This window comes from Octodon degus, unplaced genomic scaffold (genome assembly GCF_000260255.1).
Source record: "Octodon degus isolate 3935 unplaced genomic scaffold, OctDeg1.0 scaffold00099, whole genome shotgun sequence".
NCBI classification, from domain to species: domain Eukaryota; kingdom Metazoa; phylum Chordata; class Mammalia; order Rodentia; family Octodontidae; genus Octodon; species Octodon degus.
The window spans coordinates 8,435,590-8,456,264 of NW_004524675.1; the positions used below are offsets into that span (position 1 = coordinate 8,435,590).

At 34.2% G+C, this 20,675-nt stretch overlaps 1 protein-coding gene across 4 annotated transcripts in view; it reads left to right on the forward strand.

The window, feature by feature from the left end:
* Positions 1 to 20,675, forward strand: part of Elavl2 (ELAV like RNA binding protein 2) — a 175,174-nt gene that overhangs the window by 3,961 nt on the left and 150,538 nt on the right. The window lies entirely within an intron of this gene.

Genomic DNA, 20,675 nt, shown 5'->3' on the forward strand with positions numbered 1-20,675 from the left:
AGAGAGAGAGAGAGAGAGAGAGAGAGAGAGAGAGAGAGAGAGAGAGAGAGAGAGAGAGAGAGAGAATGACAGAGAGAAATAGATTAACTCAATTGTAATGGTAAAAGGATCTTTAAATACCAACAATGCCTATTTAGTACAAGGAAATCTAAAGGTAAACTCAGGTTTCCTTAAAAATGACTTAAACTCAAGCAGATCAATTTTTTAATTTTACCAATTTTATAGGATTTGGTTTTCATTTTAAAACTTTCAAAATTTTGGTTATGATAATTTCCTAATAGTAAATTTTACAATTTTATAGGTAGTAATCATTTTAAATTTTTGTCAAAATTCTTATTTACTAAGTGTTTACTTTGACATAACCAACTAGTTGTACTCTGATTGTTCACTGACTAAGAACTCTCCATTAATTCAATGCCCTCATTTGATGAACTAGAAGAAATGTAAAGATAAAGGTGATACAGAAAAAGTTTCTATGGAGCTCCTTTACTTAATTCCTTTTTAAACATTAAAAGTGATAGACTTTAAGTATTAGGAAAACATTTTTTCCTTTAAAATGCCCTATTTTTTTTGTTAAATAAATTCTGATCTGACAGATTGGGACAAAGGTAGTATACTGCCTCTCATTTGTTTTATTTATTAGCTTAGATTCGAAAAAGTGGAAATGTTAAGATTTTATCAAGATAATTTAATCAAGTCTCCTCAAATATCAAAGAAAAAAGGTTTGAGGACATTATTTACACTTAAAAGAAAATTGTTCAATATTTCACTCTGACCTGAGGAAAATGAAAGCACTCGGAATAACTTCCTACCTGCATTTTATGCAATGAATGGTCTCCTGAATTGTTTTCTATAAATGTTTAATCTGAGTTGCTTTTTTAAAAAATGTAGAAATCTTATGCATTAAAAGAGCATTTGGAATAATGTTATGTGAAAAACTTCTTAAAAAGTTGGCTCATCTATTTTGTTTTAGATTTTTATCCAATGAAATCATTCAGATTTACCATATTTAAACCACCTTACTATAAGAGTGCTGGCAGATGCTTTTTAAGGTTTTATTTGTTTTGTTTTGTTTTGTTTTGCTTTGTATTTGTTTTTTAGAGCTTGTATAAACCATGCCACAAAGGGGAAATTGGGGAACTTGAGTGTTAAGTTCCACAGCAATTCACATACAACTTACCTCAATTTTACTTTGACCTTTAGATCAATTCCTTGAAAGTCTAAAAGTTTTCTAAGAGACTAACTTTAAACCAGGCATAGTGGCACATGTCTGTAATCCTACCATTTAGGAGGCTGAGGCAGGAGGATTGTAATAGCTGAAGGCCAGTCTATATTATATATAGTGAGACCTTGTCTCAACTGTCCACTCCCCACCTGCAGAAAAAAAAAACCTAAATTTAGTTACTGGGCATTATAAATAAAATTCAAGATCAATTTTTAATCAGTTAATAGAAGCTTATATAATTTTGTGTTTTTACTTGGATATCCATGCTATGTAAGTATTCTAAAATCAAATGATTTATTGAAATAATTTTTCTAATTCAAATTTATCAAAAATGTACAAATTTGTCTATGCAGATAATACATGTAAATATGCATATAAAAAGTTAGTGTTACACCAATATGAAGCAAAGGAAGAAAGTTATTAAAGCAGCTTTTTTTAAACTGTTAAGAATATGCGGGGGCCGGGGAGATAGCTCAGTGGAATAAGCACTTGCCTGGCAAGCAAAAGGACCTGAGTTCAATCCCTGGTTCTGAAAAAAAAAAAAAAAAAAAAGAATATGCTGAGTGTGGTGGTAGAATTTGGAGGCTGAGCCAGGAGGAGCACCACAAGTTCAAGGCCAGCCTAGGCTACATAGTAAATTCAAGGACAATCTGCACTACACAGTGAGATGCTGTCTCACAAAAACAAAACAGAATTTATGGGATAGTATACAAAATTGAATTGTAACTAAAAATGATTATTAATTTAAAATGCAGTATTTTTATGATAGGTCAATGAAGTCTATTTTCTACCTTCCCACTATTGCTTTCTTATAATTTTGCACAAAATTATCTCATTTGAAAAATGAATATGAAAAATATGGACTGTATTTAAAGTAGGGGGAAAACCCCACAAAATGACCATAAGAAAGTCCTGTAATAGGTTTTGAAACCCTTCAAACTGTGTACCTCAATTTTCCTTATAAATACTCTTAAATCTGAAATCATTACATTTGTGTTCAAAGTGAAGTATGTGATAGAATTTCAAAATGTAAATAATTATCACTACCCTTTGTTAAGTATGAGAACTAAGATTGCTATAGGCATCTAGACTTGAATTTCTAATATTTCAGTGCTTCATCCATCATCATCTCAACGATACCATAGCAGAAAGAGCATTGAAAATATGTTTGATTTTTACCATGGATGCCACAGTATTCTGATGTGCCTTGGGATACATGTGAATGACATGCTTCACTCTGCAAATATTGTGTGCTTACTAGGTTAGGCACAGTGAGATAAGCCTGTGAATGCTCTACAAGAAAAGAAGCTGTGTCGTCAATTAATTCACAGTCTGTCTGCGAGATAGGCATCAATAAATGGCTAGATACAGTAACATCATTGGTATCAGATGTACAAATGCTTTTATGAGTACAGAGGAAGCTATCACCAGTATGCCCCCAGTTGGCATTAGTATGGCATAGCCTTTTGGAAGCTCTCTTCATGGGGGCACGGTTTTGTTTGCATGCTCACTTCTTGTTTTAGCTGTTTGCTTTCCATTTGGAAAAATGTATAGTGGATCTTCAGACAACATACAGAAATATAAAGTATGTATTTGTCTTATCTTTACATATTAGTATATACTTATAAAGAGAAAGAACAAGTTTTCTACGCAGGATGAAAAGTTTTTCAAGATTCATTAGTGAAATTTCTCCAAAAACAGGGATACACTGCTTTTGACAAATGTACACAGCTGAGAAAGCCTTTAATATATTGATCATTTTACTGTTTTGTTGCTAGTAACATAATGGATAAAAAGAAGGGCTCCATTTGTATTCTTTAACGCTAAAAACAAATCTTGCAAACTGTGCAAGGCACACAAAGGAAAAAGTAATTAGATAATGTAAATGCAGAGAAAGATTGCTTGTGAACTCAGCTAAAATGAGGAAGGGGCTGTAATGAAGTTAAGAGGTAATGACATGAGAATATTTTAAGATAGGGAAGAGTTCTCCTTGCAACAGAGCAACAGCTCAAGCCATCTCACCATTCAGTTATTGTTTTCACCTTTGCCACAGAAAAAAGTACTATTACTTTGAATTCCTTATCATTAATTTTCAACATTGATCAAACTGAAATCACCATGTTTTTCTTCTTAAACTCTCAAATGTACATAGTTTCACTCTGAAAACCCTTCACTTCAGACTGATCAGAACTTTGTGTGAACTCCATTATGCATCTTGTGCACTGGTATCTTGGTGATACAATTTAGCCAGTTCCCACTGGGATTCTCTCCTGGCAACAATTTTTCATTTCTCTCTGTTCATTTTTAGGAAAATCCTCTCTGCATTGTTCTATGTGTTATTTTATAGGAAGGAAGTATATAAAATACTCTTGAACTCATTTTACTTGTGAGTTTGAATAGCATTCAGATTAGAATGATTTCCCCAGAATTTTGTAGGCTTGCCCAATCCAGCTGTATATTTTATATGCTAATGTAAATTCTATTTTTGTTCCCCTTGGGGGTTTAAGTGATTATAATTGTTGCTCTTCAAAAGCCAAACAGATGATGATTGCTGCTTCAGGAGTATACCAAAAGAAACTGGCTTTCATTAAACCTGCTCATCCACTTCATAATTATCTCCATTTTATCTAGCTAAGAAGCAGGAAAAAAATGGCAAAGTACAGTTCATTGAAGCCAGTTCAGTTATTTAAACATCGCTTTATTGAACTAGCAGGAGGTGTTAAAGTAGGGGGAATGTTTTCCTTCTAACACTGATATGTAGCTAGTGGTTCAACTCAAGAGTTAGTTGGGCATCAAAGGCCAGAGGCCACAGGGAACAAAGAGAGCTAGATTTTGCTATTCTGAGAGGAAGTCCTCTAGTGGACACAGTAAATAGTACTGCAGTGACATCTATTTGCTTGTTCTTCCCATAAGTTCAAAATTGAGTTATACATCTAGTTTCCACTAAGAAACACTCAGAAACACCCTCTAAGTGAAAAGGAAGTTTTCTATGGGTTATATAAAAAGGGATATTGATAAATTCTAAATGGATGCCAAATCCTCATATTGACATCAGGAATCCTTCAAGGGATCTCTATGATTCTATGAGCCTTGTGACCTGGCTGTGATGGGTCAGAAAGCAAAATCTCAAGGTGGCTGCTTTTCAAGGAGAAAGCCTCCCTCACTTGAGTGACACAGCAGCCACTAAATTACCTGCTACCTAGTCCTAAGATGGGTTGCATGGGTATATGCTTCTGACCATGTATATCTTGGCTGTCCTGTTGCTATAGGGTCCTTGAACTCTCTTGCAGGAGAACAGAACAGTGTCTGTCAGCAGCTGTTCAAGCTTCCAGATGTGAGAAGTAATTTTCTGTTAGTGAAATAAAAACTCTGAAAGGGCTTTCTCCTCCCTCAACTTTCAAAGAAGCATGTTTTAGAAACCAACTATCTAAAACTAGGCTTACATAAAACATATTCACAAACAACAGGAAAAAAGTTTCATTTTTACTGTAGATTTTTATTTTCATGTTGCATAATAGTGAGGTAAATTTCAGGCCATTTCACTTGGGTTTTAACATAGAGTTATTATCTTACAACTGGAATTTACCACTTTTGGAGAATCATTGAAAAAAGATTTATGCAACTAAAAAGTTAGGTACTCTATAGCAACAACAACAACAAAAGAGGCCCCTTTCAATTCTTTTGCTACCACAATAAAAATTTTTCTACTGGTCAAAGGTGTACTTTTAGTTTAGCTTTATGATGGCTCTATGAAGAAAAACAAATGCTATCATTCATTTTGTGTACAGAAAAAATCGATTTGAAACTAAAATCTGGGTCTATCAATCTCTTTCATCAACATCTTGGCCTACCAACAGCTTGCTCATACATGATGTTGAATCATATCTAGACTATAGTCATTTGTAAACCCTGAAGGTAAAATGTCTCCAGGAAATAATTACTTTCCCCTTGTGGTAATCTCTACAGTTTGCATTCTTTTAAGTAGTCAATGTATTTGCATTCCTAAATCTTAGTCTCCGTAAATTCTAAGTTAAAAATTATCTGGCTGCATGGCAGCACTGGCACACCTACGTAAGGTATATCAGGGTGTGCATCCCTGTTTCCTGACAAGTTATATATATAAAAGCAGAAGTCTGAGAATATGCCAGCTAGTATGTATACCTGGTGGCAATTGTTTGAGTGGTTTTCTGTTCTCCTAATTACCTCTCTTCATACCATGAGGACCTCTCTGTCCTTTATTACCTGGAACCTGTGCCACCCACTTGCTGACATTGCCAAAATCTAAGATCTACTAAAAGACATCTCTTTTCCTTCCAAGGTGACAGATAGGTTATTGATCTAATAAATTAATTTCTACTAATGGAAAAAATTAAAGAGAGTCCTGGTTGTAGTTAATTATAAGTACCTAGGGAAAATACCCTTACTTGTATTAACCAATCATGACCGGTAACTTTGTGGGGTGGTCATTTCAGGCCAACATAAAATTTTCTGGCAGTTGCTTTCCTTAACGGGGTGGTACCCCATGATCCTATCATTGAGAAGCCGGCTCACTTAATAGGACAATTGGACATTAACCTGAGAAAATATCTCAAAGAAATTGCTTTCATAGTATATTGGCTTATCTACTCATGTTATTAAATAGAACTAAGAGCAACAAACATAGCAAACAGTAAAAAATAACTTCGCCAGTAGAATGACTGTAACTTTCCAGAATTATTTTACATATTTGTTCTTTCATTTTACTAACAGGAAATGATGGAAAATCATGTTTATTCTGTGACCTCACAGATATATTGTTGTAAATAAAACCTTAAGATATTCCAGTTAAAATTCAACCTCACAAATTAAAAATGTGGCAATTGTTCGAATTCATCTGTTTAACAGACAGCAGAGCCAAAATAGTTCAAGACAATTTAACTCCACATTAACAGAGCAACTGAAAAATCTGCATTGTTTTTGAAAAATCTGTACTTTTTTTTCCCTCTAAAACAATGTTTCTTCAGTCACCTATTGAACTTTTTATTAAAACAAAACAAACAAACAAACAAACAAACAAACAAAAAAAGTGCTTAGAACTCACCTCAGAAGTAATGAGTGGAATCTCCCAGGGGAGAGACCAGGCACCTATCTTAAAAAGGAAAAAAAAAAAAAAAAAAAACTTTTACAGGTAGGTAAAGGCAATAATACATAGCCAATGTGTGAGAAACAGCTGGATTTTGCTTTCCCTGGTTCTGTCATTCATGGAAGATTCACTCTGTGCTTGACATTTTCCTAAGCACTTAAAAAATGTGTGTGTGTGTGTGTGTGTGTGTGTGTGCGCTTAAGCATCCCTAAAAGTAGTTATTATTTTCAATATCCATTTACTAATGAGAAAGCTGAAGCTTAGAAAGGTTGGACAAATGCCTGACATCATATACCAAGGACATGGGATTGGCAGAACTAGAATTCAGTCCTGTTTCAATACTTTCAACTGCGACAACCCTGAATTTAAAAAGCTTTTTTAATGTACAAATTGCAAATGTATGGCTATATTTTATAGCTGTAATTTCCCACCTAGAAGCTTCAATTTTGCTGCTTTGATTACCCTAAGAATATCCAGAGCATACAAGGATTGTTTCGTTTTATAGCCTTAAAATAGAATCACTATATTCATGTGAAAGGAGATATGGTCTAATAGGTAAAAGATACTTTAAAATTATAACCAAAATGTTTTGCTTTCTTTGTGTAAAGGTCATTTTCTATCTCAGTTCTTACTTCACAAACTCAAGGAGCTGCTGCAGTTTTCATTACAAAAATTATTCAGATTTGAAACAATGTTGAAAGTGCATGATTTTCCTTTCAGGTCAGTTTCTTATAAAAATATTAACAATTGTCTTAAATAATTGCTGATCAATGCATTTTCCAGATTGGACTATGCAACTGTAGGGTTTGTTCTTTCTGATTTAGGGCTGACACCAGTATTTAGAATGGTGATGACTCACGTCTAGGACTGGAATTTGTTTTCCATGGGTTTATACATTTTTCCCCTTGAATTGCACCAAAAATGGTTTTTTAATTGGCTTTAACTCATGCCCAATAAATTGGAAGGAAATTGATTGCTGCAGTCATGTTTGGTTTCAAATTATTCAAGACTGCATCATGAGTCAAATGACTGTGTGAGTGAAGGCAACAACACTTTATGTTCCCTCTTTATAATAAGTAAGGTTTTTATCCAAGTGGTCATAATTTCTATCTAAAAAATAATATATATATATATATATGCTCTTGATAAAGCTTAAAAATAGTAGTTGCATGTTAAAACATGCCATATTTTTAAAGTTTCTCTTTTTTACTATTGTTTCTTAACACCTTCTTTTCCAATTCTACAATATCACAAATGTAAGTATATTATTTCTTTAAGATAAATAATCCCTGCATATGGCTCTTGTTAAACCCCTGGCCATGAGGGTAACAATATTTTTTTAAAAATGAAATAAGTGAGAATACCTGTCCTATGAAGTTCAGTGAGCTGGTTTCCCATTCTCTGAAGAGCGAATTTAAAGACAAAAGTGAAGCAATATAAAAATTGAATTAAGTCAGGTGACTGTTTAGAGCAGTGACACAGCAATTCACTAAATGGTACCTGTCAGGAAGCCAGCTTTTGTTCAGTCTCGTTATAATTATTTACTGTATGATGGTTTCATTTCTATATGGTGTACAGATATAAGCAAGTCACTGTAAGGACTTTGCTTGTTGGGAAGGAAGTTCCATTTTATGAGATTCTTAAGCAACTCAGAATATAATACAAGAAAATAAATGATTAATTAAATGAACAAAGAACATCCCTTAGTCATAATATAAATAGGCAGTAGATGAAAACATGGTTGATGTTTCTTATGTAGTAAATGTTAGGCAAATCTAATTGGACAGCATGATTATATCTGATGTTATAGTCTAAGAAACAGGGAGAACAGGTTCAGGAACACAGCTCAGTGGCACAAATGCCTGACTGACAAGAGCAAGGTCCTGAGTTCAATTGCTGGTGCAAACAAAAGAAACAAGGAAAAGTTTCTGAGCTTTGTATCACAGTACTCTCCCATGATTATTTTTCATATATATGAAATCTCAAGATTCATTTTTGAAAGTAAATATTTTTTTAAATAAACTATGAATCTGTAGGGTAGTTGCTGTGGCCTCTCTTTGAATCTAAGTAATCCGTTAGGAGGTCTCCGGTCCTTAGCACCCAGTGTCCAGCAATGACTCTCACCTGGTAGCTGTAAGGGCTTGCAGTTTGAGCATCAGGTGTTTTTCTTGTCAAAATACAAAACAGTTTTCAGATTTATAAGTAAAAAATGCATTCTAAGAATTTTTATAGACCCTTTCATGCAGAAAATGTTTAAAAATATAAATCTAACACTTTCTACCTCAAATTAGCCACTGTTTAATGTTTTAGTGAACATTATTCTTATAAGGCTTAATAATTCAATAATATTTCATGAAAAATTTTGAAATATCATTATATAATAAATATGTATTATCATTTCTAGTGGCACTATAACTATTTTTTCTGTGGTTATGAAATAGACCTCTTAAAATACATAAAAACAAATACATTATTTTTAAACACCAAAACAATATGACCTAGATGTTAGAACATCTCAGGACATCTTATATGTCTAAAAATTCTACTATGTTTGAATCATATTAAAGAAGCAGCTATCAGTTTTTTTTACCTCTTCCGCTTATCAGTGATAGCACGGCAAGACATAAGAGTATGGATTATTTCTGATAAAAATTTTTATCTGCTCCCATTAATTGCAATATCTATTTTCCTTATAGTTTTTCTGTCTTTTAAATTCCATGACATCTGTAATTTCTGCTGTTTATCTTTAAAGTTACTGAATTTTACATGTCAAAATGCCTTAGAGGTACCTAATAAATAGTGGCTAAGGACTTGGGCCCCAGCAACAAACCACTTGGAATAAAATCCCTATCTATCAATTTCTAGCTATGTGATTTGGAGCAAATTACTTCAGTTCCTCTGTAAAATGATAAGTATTGTTAAGATTAAGTGATATAATAAGGGCCAGGGAGATGGCTTCGTGGAATAAGTGCTTCCTTGGCAAGTGCAAGGGTCTGAGTTCAATCCCCGGTTGTGCAAAAAAAAAAGAGAGAGTGAATATCAAACATCTTAGGCTTACCATGGAACAGGTAATTTTCATCAAGTATTTATATGTTAAACTTTAAGTCCCTACAGAATATGAGGATAATATATATACAGCATTAGGATGTTACCTAGCAAGAGAATATTACCCATTATGATCATTATTATGATCTCTCGGGAAGTACAAGATTTATTCAGTGACTTGCTGAAGGGAATTGGCTAGTTAGTAGGAGAAATAACACTCAGACTCATCGTTGTCTAAGCCTAGGAATCAGCTTAATGTCACAGGTTGTCTTTTAACAGCAGTGCTTTTCAAAGTTCTTCTTAGGCACAGGGGCATCTTAGAGGCATCTGGAGCTAAGGCTGGCCCAAGCTTTATGGGCTCTGCTGCCCTATTTCTCTCCCTTCTTGGGCTCGTTGGTGCAGGAGTTCCATTTATTCAGAATGTTCCATCACTTCCACAGTTTCTGGTAAATATGTTTTGACCATCCAAACAAACTTTCATTATTATTAAAGGCTTGAACCTCCCTCCATATTTTAGTCTTTCTCTGATCTCTGTTATTCTCAGGCCTTGCCACCTCATTCCAAGAGCTTCCATTTTAAAATCTAAAACTCATATCTCACCGATAGCCTGCAAGTTATTTGCTTTCTTTTTAAACATTATAGTATTAATAAATTAAAGTTGTGCTATATATCATATAGATGTATGGAATATATTACTATGTATTAATTATATATTTGACTCAAGACAATCCCTATCCCTGTACCTCTGAGTAGCTTCCTGTATGGCACTTCCAGAAGTCATAGCCCTCAATGAGTATAACATATCTGGTAGGTTTTTTTTAAATCTGCACTTCTGTCTGCTGACTTTCAAAACTAACATTCTGTTACTCCACAATATCCAGCCAACTTCCTCCATTCTAGTTAGCCTTGTCTTTTCCACTGAAGTCCTACAGCTTTTAAGCTTTAAACTGCCTATCATTTGTCTGAATAATTCCCTCCTCTCTCATTGGATAGATTTATATAAATACCCTTTAAATTGAGGACTGAACACTGTAATATATTAATAATTTCCTCTTTAATAGAGACTTTACATAGCTCAAATTTTCATGTATCCTTTGATACAACTAATATGAAGATACACCTCTTTTAGCATTCTTTTTACATCTAGGATATATTAGTATTCTAGAAAATATCAGTGCTCTATGAGTTAAATAATGAGCACTGACATAAGAGAAAGACTTTTCTTTTTATTGTCTGTACAAGGAATCTAGAAATATCACAAGAGAAAAAAAGAAATTTCACAGTAAATTGTGTCAAAATAATTCAAGGAAATGTCTATTTGTTACTCAAACAGCTTAAACAGTCTGTAACACCATTCATTTATGTTACAACTTCCAACTCATGTTTACAAAACCTGACACTTCAAACATCTATATTCTCTAATTTCTTATGCTGGAATGACAGTGACCAAAGGAATACAATATTATTTTTCTTACAGCAGTATCCTCAGCCTGCAAATGTACACATATATGCTTGAAAAGAGAAATAGATTTTTCTATTTAGTCATATCAATAGGAAAAGTTAAGAGGAATTGGTGTGAAATGGCAATAAACTAGAGTCCTGGGTATTCTGTGGGTATGCATATGTGTTTCTTCATGGTGTTAGTTACATTTTCTCATAGAAGTCTGGCGATCACATCCTGGGTTTGACCTTAAGCAGGTCCATCTGATCAAATTATACAGAATTTTAAGATGCAGACAGATGCTATTGAAGCTTAAAAACATTGTCTGTTTTCCATTGTAACTTACAATGAAGTAAGGCCTCCAAAAGTTTGATTCACTTTTTTAAATCAGACTTCAAAATTTTGTTTTATTTCACTTATTCATTGAAAATCCACATCATGGGGCTGGGGAGATGGCTCAGTGGAGTAAGCGCTTCCCTGGCAGGCACAAGGACCTGAGTTCAATCCCCGATTCCGCAAAAAAAAAAAAAGAAAATCCACATCAGTAGCTGAATCAGTATCAATTCATAGCAAAGAAAACCCAGGAGGAAACTGCAAAAATATAAACCATAAACAAATTTTAGTATTCTTAAATGCTCTGTTCTACAGTATCAAGTGGACACTACTGCTCTATTTTGTTTTATGCTAAAACTATTATGAAAGCTTTTTATGTAGTTTATCTTTATATTCTTTTGGGTATTTACTTTGATAGATTTTTCAAGCATAGGAAACCTAAAAAATAGAAAACTAGAGCAGAAAGTCCTGTTAGTCTATGAAAATGGAATAAATGTAAAAGTCTACAAGATATATGTGGAAAGGGGAATGAGCTTAGAGAGAGGTAAGTGACAAACACATCAGAACTGATTTCTTTCAGTGAAATAAAAGACAAATCACTGTTAAAATCTTGATTTTTTAATTAACATAGAATGGTAAATAAGAATAGGTAACATATATATGAATAGATAACATATATGTATATGTACATATATATGAGTAAATGTCTCAACACAAACTAAACATTTTAATTTTATTAGACTGCAATGACATATATTTGATTTAACTTGATTTGTTCAAATAATTAACAGGTTTATAAGCTATACTTAATGTCGAACCCTAAAATTTGAGCCTACCTAAAGTAACAATAGCCATAATTATTGTGAAAGAGAGTAACATGGCAGGAAGATTGACATTCAGGAAACCTGCTCTCTATTTCTATTAACCTCAGAAATGTTACCTAAATTCTAAATGCCTCTGTTATGCCCCTGAAAATGAGAAATAATTTATGTCCTTCCTTACCTCCTGGGGTTCCAATGATAAATATGTAAAAGTGCACCTAGCTTTTTGTGACAAAAGGCACTATAAAAATCTAAGGTGTTTTTTATTATATCAGTCAAACGGAATCTCAGACTCAGTTCCTTTTCAAAGATCCACAACTTTTTATGAGTGTATCATGAAATTGTATTGGGAAATATATTGAAGTCACATAACAGGGCAGGCAGACAGAAGATTTTATGTCTTCTGGGGCCTTTTAAACTTGGTTACAATTAGGAATATGAGAAGATATTTATCATAGAGTATATCCGCTAGGACATTAATGAGAGCAAATGAAAATATTTAAGAGACAGTATGCAGAGGCAGAAATTTGAGTTCTGTCTTCATAAAATAAATGTGCCCAGTTACCACTTTTGTTCCCGTAACTGTAGTCATCATGAATTGTTCACTTCATCTATGCTGGGAAGTTTGATTATTTTATACTTGTGATTACATTGAATCTCCTAGTGCTCCTAAATTGATCATCCTTATTATCATTTTAGGGAGCAGGAGAAAAGTAACGTATCAAAGGCATCACAGTGGTGAAGGGAAGTGAGGATCAAATGCACATGTATCTGAAGTCAAGTCCCAACCTCTTAACAGTTTGCCAAGCTCCTGGTATGATGATGTTACCATGTCTATTGAAAGGAGTAATTATTTGAAAAGGGATCCTCTAAAAATATTTTAGAGAGATAACATAGGAAAATTTAGGATAACTGTAACAACCAGAAAATTCGGACACTTTGTGATGATTTATATAACATCTGTAATGAATGTTTTATATAACATTTACTGAGCTATTTAAATCGCCTGAATTTTCCTTTTACTAAGACTTCCTAAAAAGTAATCTGATTTCCATTAAGCATTTATTGCTCCTAACCTAATTTTGTTATTCTGGTACACGGTGGGCACTAAAAAGGCATTTGAATCATACTGAAATGAACCTTTTGCTAGTGACCAGGAATAAATATTCAGAGGTGGGAACTGATTGTCACTCATCTGATTATTTCATTTTATTGTTTTTGGTGGAACCAGGGATTGAACTCAGGCCCTTCTGCTTGCCAGGCAAGCGCTTATTCTACTGAGCTATCTCCTTGGCCCCTCGTTTGGTTCTTATCTGATGATAAATGTTGTATCTGAACAGATACAACTAATTATATCTGGTAATTTTGGTAAGTAAATTATGATCAGGTACAAACAAAGTATTACAATTTTTGTATATTTCAAAAGTTTCCAGCTTCTTTGCCTCATAAATCACAGACCAGCACTTTGCTATAAGTGTGTGCTGTTCCATTTCCTACAAAAGTAAATTAATAGAAAATTTCTTTTTAACATTTTATGGTTTTGTGTGCTTTATTATTTTTAATCATTTGTAATGAATTGTAGTGCCTTTAAAAGCCATATATAGCATTTATTTATGACAAAATTAGGTGCATTTTTATTTTTTTCAAATCAAAGGTAGTTTATTAACTTTTTCCACATGGCCAAAATATTTGAAGATATTTTCAAATACCTAAGTATAAGGATACATTTTTCTATTTCTTTTAAATTTTTTTAATAATACATGTTTGCAGTGCTTCATGATTACATTCATCTTAGGAAATAGGTACATGCTTTAATTCTTCCTACTTCCCCTATCCCCCATCCCTCTCCCAACAGTAGCTTTTATATTACTTTTATGCTAAAACATTTTTCTATTGAATAATTTAAACAGCAAAGTTATCTTTTAGTTTTGAAATAGTGTAAGAGTTTACGTTTATGTAGTTTTTTTCACATTTCCAAATTAGAGTGCATTTTCTAGTTTTTATATGAACTCACATCTTTAAGTCTTATCTATAAAAATAAAGAGAAGTTTAAGCTGTTCATTGTATAATTATTTTTATTTTGGGTAAGAAAAACAAAACCCAGAACTTTAGGGATTGTTAAAGTTGGTAAATCAGACTTGTTTTAATCCTTGAAACAAGCAGAAAAACACCTTGTTTTCAGTTTATCTGAATATCAAAGATAATGTAATGGTGCCAAATGGCTAGAATTTATTAAAAGAATATTTTAAAAAATGCTTTCATAGTGGCCATAATTTAAATCAATATTGCTTTATGAAAAATGATAGTATGGAAAGAAAAGTCAGCTTACATAACCATAAATTAAAGAATACACATAGAACTCATTCATATATATATACTTCACTTTAAAAGAAAGAAAACCCTTACCATTTATGTTATGTGTTATAAAGCATTTTTACATGTGCTTCAACAGAAATGTGAGATTCCACAACGTACAACATGCTTATTTGCTTCCCACTCTATGAGTAACAGGATAACCTCAAAGTTTGTAAGTTATTTTTAATGTATCAGAGTAGTTTAATTATTACTGAAACAAAATTGATTTTTTTCTCAAAACTTTTCCCAACAAATGTATGTTTTACCCTTACACTATTTTTTTGCACTGTCTCCTCCTAAAAATATATGTTTAATTTTTCTTACTCCAAAGTGAGTTAAGCAGTTTTTATATTGCCAGTTTTATGTACTCTGACATTGATCTCAGTTTTGGGGTTAAAGAAAGTAAAAATGAATTTTTCTAAAGGTTTATTAACTATATATTGCCAGCCAAAGATGTCTTTTTATAAATGTTCCTATGGCAGAAGATAAATGCCATTATGGAAAATGCAATGCATCCTCTTGTACTTACATATGTTATAAATGGACACCAATGTGCTTGCAATCAATTCACTTAAGATACAAAATGAGATATAGTATTATGTCTTTTGGGAATCAAGAAAACATCAGTGACTGGTCATTATACATATTAAAATTGGGGAGTAAAATTCAGAAGACATGATATTTCAAACCTTATATTTATTAAAGTAGACATAGAGAGTGTTATATAAACCAGGTGATATCAAAATACATACCTGGATTTTTTTTTTTTTTTTTTTAGTGTCCTAGACTATCCTGTTGTACTGACCTGAGTAAAGAAAGGAAGGAGTTGAAATAACTTTATTCCTAGATGTATATGAGCAGATTCTCTTCTATAGTTGATGACTTCGTAGGCAGTGCTAAATATTCTGCATCTCTCCCAAGGTCCTATCACTTCTACAAAAAAGCCAGGTTAGCTTCAGCTTTTGTTAACTCCTGGATCCTGCTGGTGTACTTTTCTTACAAGGAAAGGAAAACCTTAGTGCACCTGGGATGCACTTGCTCTGCCCCTGTTCTTCTGAAGAAAGAATTTTCTTTTATGCCACCTTGGTTTAAATTGCTCTTTAATCTCTGTCACACCCAACTTCACTCAAATTTATACTTTTGAAATTGTTCACAGTAGCTGTGGATAGAAATTGTGACCGGATGTGGTGTCCCTTTCCCACTCCTCACAGCTTCCCCTCTCCAAATAATTTTTAAGTCAGTGGGCTTTTGCTCCTCGCTACCTCCTACGCCCATATAAACATCAACAACAAACAACAACAAAGACCAATATCCCATTCCAGGCGCCCCCTCTCTGCCTGCCGAAGGCATTTTAATGACAGTTTACTTTAGCGGTCTATCAGCAGGCTGCTGCCTCTGCCACCTGAATTTCAATTTCTTAATTTACAGCCCAGATAAAACAGAATGGAGCAGGATCTGGGCTGCTCTCTACATTGGGTTGGCCTTATCAAGCGTGAAGTTTGGCGCATTGCAAACCTATTCAAGTGATTATCTGTTGAGGACCTCTCGAGCCATCTCCATCTCTGCAGCGGGCTGATAAGACAGCTGTTTCTCTAGCCGCTGTGTCTCCCTGGGCCCCAGTCTTCTTCTGATACAAACTCCTCCTTTGTCACCGTGCCCTGGTGCCGTCACTTGCTCTGTGGGGCAAGGGTTTGATCTGAACACACGTGGGGGGAAAGTGTGAGTGTACGTGAGAGCGAGGAGGAGGGAGGACAGAGGAGAGGGCAGGGAGAACAAGGGGGTTGGGAGAGAGTTGGAGACCAGGGCTTAGGGGGCAGGGCGGCATGCCGAGCACAGTTGATAGCTCTGATTGACTGGTTGCTCAGCCCGGCTTTATTATTTCAAATTAGACGTGCATTGCACACAAGTGGAAACATAAATCTTCAATATAAGAAAGAGCCTCCGAGCATCGGAAGCAGAAAAACCGTTTCTTCCCAGGTCTCGGTAAAGGGGCCAGCGAAAAGACTGATTGCTACCAGCTGAGACAGATGGTTTCCTTTAACTTTGGAAACTGCTATTTTTAATTACTTGTATTAATTTTGCATGAGATGTATCGGCTGCAGGAGGAAGCTTAGAGAAGACTGTTAGCATCCCTGAGAAAAACGAACACAGGGCTCAGATTTGCCCTTTCTCACCTCCAGTTTTTCTTAGGTCACTCTTTCCTGGTTATCTGGAAGCCCCTTTGGAGGTTAGTAGAGACATGAATGTAACCTCCCAAAAGTTGCTGAGTGACAGAGGATGAACTCTGTAGACATTTGTGTGAATGTTTAGGTAAATGATCGTTGATCCGAGGCTACAAATATGTTTTTCTGAAACATCTTGGGGCATGTGCAACAGATTTTTGGTCTGCATATGAACAGGACATCATCTGCAGAACAGTGAGTCTCATACAAATTGTGCCTGGAATTAAAAAAGGCTCTCTCTCTCTCTCTCTCTCTCTCTCTCTCTCTCTCTCTCTCTTTCTCTCTCTCTGGGGGAATGAAGTAGGCTGGTCCCCTAAAATTTAGTGTGACACAAGTTACATTTATTTAGGTTTTTAAGCAATGAAACAATTCACATGTCTGCCAGTATGAACACTAACCTTAGGATTCAAGAGGAATTCTCCTTGAGTGTGCCTTTTAACTTTGCAGTGTCTCTCTCCCCTGGAACAAAATTTAAAGACACAATGTAAAGAGAAAGTAAAGGATGTTTGTGATCCTGCTCATTGCTGCTCCTGGCATTGTCCTTAATGGAAGTATTTGCAATATAAAGAATCTTGGTAAAACAGTCGTGGAAGTTGCTTACCTTCCGATGAAAGACTTTGCCTCTTTAGCAGCAGAGAAAGGAACCCAGAGAGGAATTAGAGGAAGAGGAGCACGGGGGAGCGACAAAGTGTTTTTGCATCCATTCCAGAATGAAACACCCTGGAGTAGGTTTACCATAGTTTTCTGAGATTTCCTGAATTTGCAGTTATTTTGCATGGACACTGTGATGAAAGGAGTGCTCATCTAGGCAAGGGTAGTGTGCAAAAGAGGATAGTAGAAGGTGCCCTGTGAATTCAGCACTCTAACTCTCCTGGTGGTTTATCACAATGGGCGAGTCCTAACAAAAGAGAATTTAATTCAAAATAAACGTCTTTCTACGGAGTAGGGCCATCTCTTCCTCAAAGTCCATGGAGTGAAATGTTCCCAAGAAAGGTAGTTTCCGTGTCTCTAGGGAGGGACAGAAAACACTGAACTAGGCTTCATAAACCTTTAATACTGAGTCTGTTAGTCTCTGTCCATGGTGCTAAATACTGCTTCATTCTCGTGCCCTGTTGCTAAGGTCTAAACATACATTGATGTCCAATCTCTCCAGAATTTTTGTTTTGTTAAACTGTGGAAGTAAAGTTGATACTACTTTTTGAAGAATAAACAAAAGAGTAACCATCAGGTTATAGAATATCTACATTTCTTATACAGACATTATTATATTTCCAACATTATCACCCTCCTATTAAAACAGAACAATATTTTAATTAATATGAGAAAGTGTACTGCTTGAGATTTTCACTCGAACCAAACATTGTAAACTCATTTACATTGTAAAATGCATTTACTTAATTGTTCTGTTTACATTTTAAAAGTTAGAGTAGTTTATAGAGCTCCTTTATAAAATACTAAAAGCACTCTCCCCTCCCACCCTAGGAATGGCTGGTGTAAGGAAGGGTTATTTATCCTAAACAACACTGTCCACAATAATTTTAAGTATTCCAGTGAGTGATGGCTCTTTTATTTTTTTTTGAATAAAGAAACTTCCTTAAAATAATAAACTGAATTCATTATGTTTTCAACATTGAGAATCATTCTTTTTGCAGCTTTATTCACATCAGGTCACCAAACTTTTTCTCCAAGCTTTCAGCAGCTCTCCCAAATCACTTTCCTTTCTGTTGCAACTGAAAATAATGTTGAAGACTTTGAGAATGTATCAGAGCTAAATGAGTTAATCAGTACTCAAAAATCTTTTACATGCTTCCCTAATGCAAGGTCAGGTACTGTGCTTCTTTTACCTAGCTATGAATACAAGAAGGGTGATAACAGTTTTGCTTTATATTGAGTGAAATCCTTGCACACCGCCTTCATTATTTGCAAGAAGTGTGGACTGTGACAGGTGAACTTCAATGTAAGTAATGTTGGCCAGCTTTTATTTTTAAAAGTTAAAAAAGTGCATGCTGCTTCTAGTATACCAAATCACTTCAAAGTTTTAAATTTTAAAAACATATGTTTCATTTAGGAAGTAAACTAATATTCTAGGATATTTTTATAATTTCTTAAAGAATATAAATCCTTTTTACCTACAAAGGAAAGACAGTATCAAAGATGACAATACTTTGAAAAAATATTGTGGCTCTTCCCTAACTGAAGAAGATATATATGAAATGTATAGAATATATTATTTTATTTGAATGAATAAGTTTATTATTTTCTATGTAATATCTTATATAACAAACATATTGAGATTTTCATTACTTCATAACAACCCCAGCTTTCTACAATCTTATTCTTTTGGAAAATATAGCATTGTAATCTGCATCTTTATTTTGGATATATTGTATATGCATCAGAAAGTAAAACAAAAGATTGCCATCCAGTTAGGAGGCATTTACATAATACTAAACATTTTCTTCAAAGTGGTGAGAAAATTACACAAACACACATGCAACTAATGAAGTTTTAACTTTATAGATTAGGAAAAAAGACAATTCACATTACAGATAAGTCTGATTAACCCACAAATTATTGTACTTTAATCCAAGTTGTATTTAAGAGTCTTTTTTTTTTTTTTTAACTGAGCTGAGGGTTGAGCATAGGGTTTGAAGGAGGATGACAACAAATCCAATCTTTTGTTATTCAAACATCTTTTCTATACAGAATGCAGTCTTTTTTTTTTTTTTTTCCAATGCCTGAACCCATTTCTTCTTTTTTTTTTTTTTCCTTTTTGCCCTGAATTTCACCTAAGACTCGAGAATAGATTTAAGATGAAATTGAGACCTTAGGGGCTGTTGTTATACAAAAAGCCAGACTGGGGCTTAAGCAATGATATTTGTAAATGCTAATTATAAGATAATGTATAAGGCCTTCTTTCCTAACCCTTAGTTATTGTCATGCAAAGCAATAGAACTTAGACATTGTTATACAGGCGATAAGAGAGGTAAACAGGTTTTCTGCTCTTGTCATTATTCAAGAATCAACACTCAAGGACACAGTCAAGGAAATGATTAACTTTACTTTTTACTTCCAACTCATTTTACTTTTGAACCATCTTTTTCCTTTCTTTGTCTAAAACACCTCCACCTTCCTGCAGTGTTTACTTCTTACCTGAGCCTTTTCTCTCAAACACTCTGAAAGGCAGCGACTAGTAATATACAAACAAGAATTTTTTTTCTTTAGAAAAGCATGTGTCTTTAGAGAAGACATATTACACTGTAAGAAATGTTAACTACTGTCTAGGAAGTTGGGCACCACCTTTCAAGACGGGAAAAAGAAATTCTCGCTGGAGAAGGACATATATCAAGTGAATACTGGTTTTACTTATACATCAAGAAAATTCCAAGGAGCTCACTTGCATTTAGAGGAAGAAATAAATATGAACCAAACAATATGGCAGCCTCTTGAATGTTAATAAACTATAGAGTTGTATTTAAGTATCTTAATCTCTAAAGCACAAACAGTGACAGGACTTGGTCTTTTAGTTAAACTTTTTATATTTCAAGAAAAAGCGCTGGTAAAGGCTCAACTAACTTTACTGTCAGCAATACATGTGTGGTCCAAGATCTGTACTTCCAGCAAATGCGAGTGGCTCGTCCTAAACTTATATACAGTTACTCTTTTTTTGGAGAGTCATCGCCACACAATTCTAAGGGAAGGACCTTAGCTCTACTTAATCCTTATTTTTCCAGACAGGATGTTTCCCCTATCCTTTTCTATTCTGACATGAAGTGAAAGCTAACTTAAGCCGTGCAGCTGTATTTGAAAGCATTTCTGACTTCATTCTTTAAAATGCAGTTCAATAAAAAAGAAAAACAAAAATAAAAAAGCAAAAACAAGAGATCTGCAACACACATATTTTAAAACAAACAAACAATTGCCTACTATCTAATACTGGAACATAACTCAAAAAAGGCATGCGGGCAAGTCATGGATGTACATTCACCCTTTTTCACTCAGATCAAAGAGAGGAGCTCTCAGTGATTTATACATACCAGACAGAGTTTAATGTTATAAAGAAATATGCCAAAGCAGCAGCAGTGATGACAATGGAAATGAATCTTTCGGA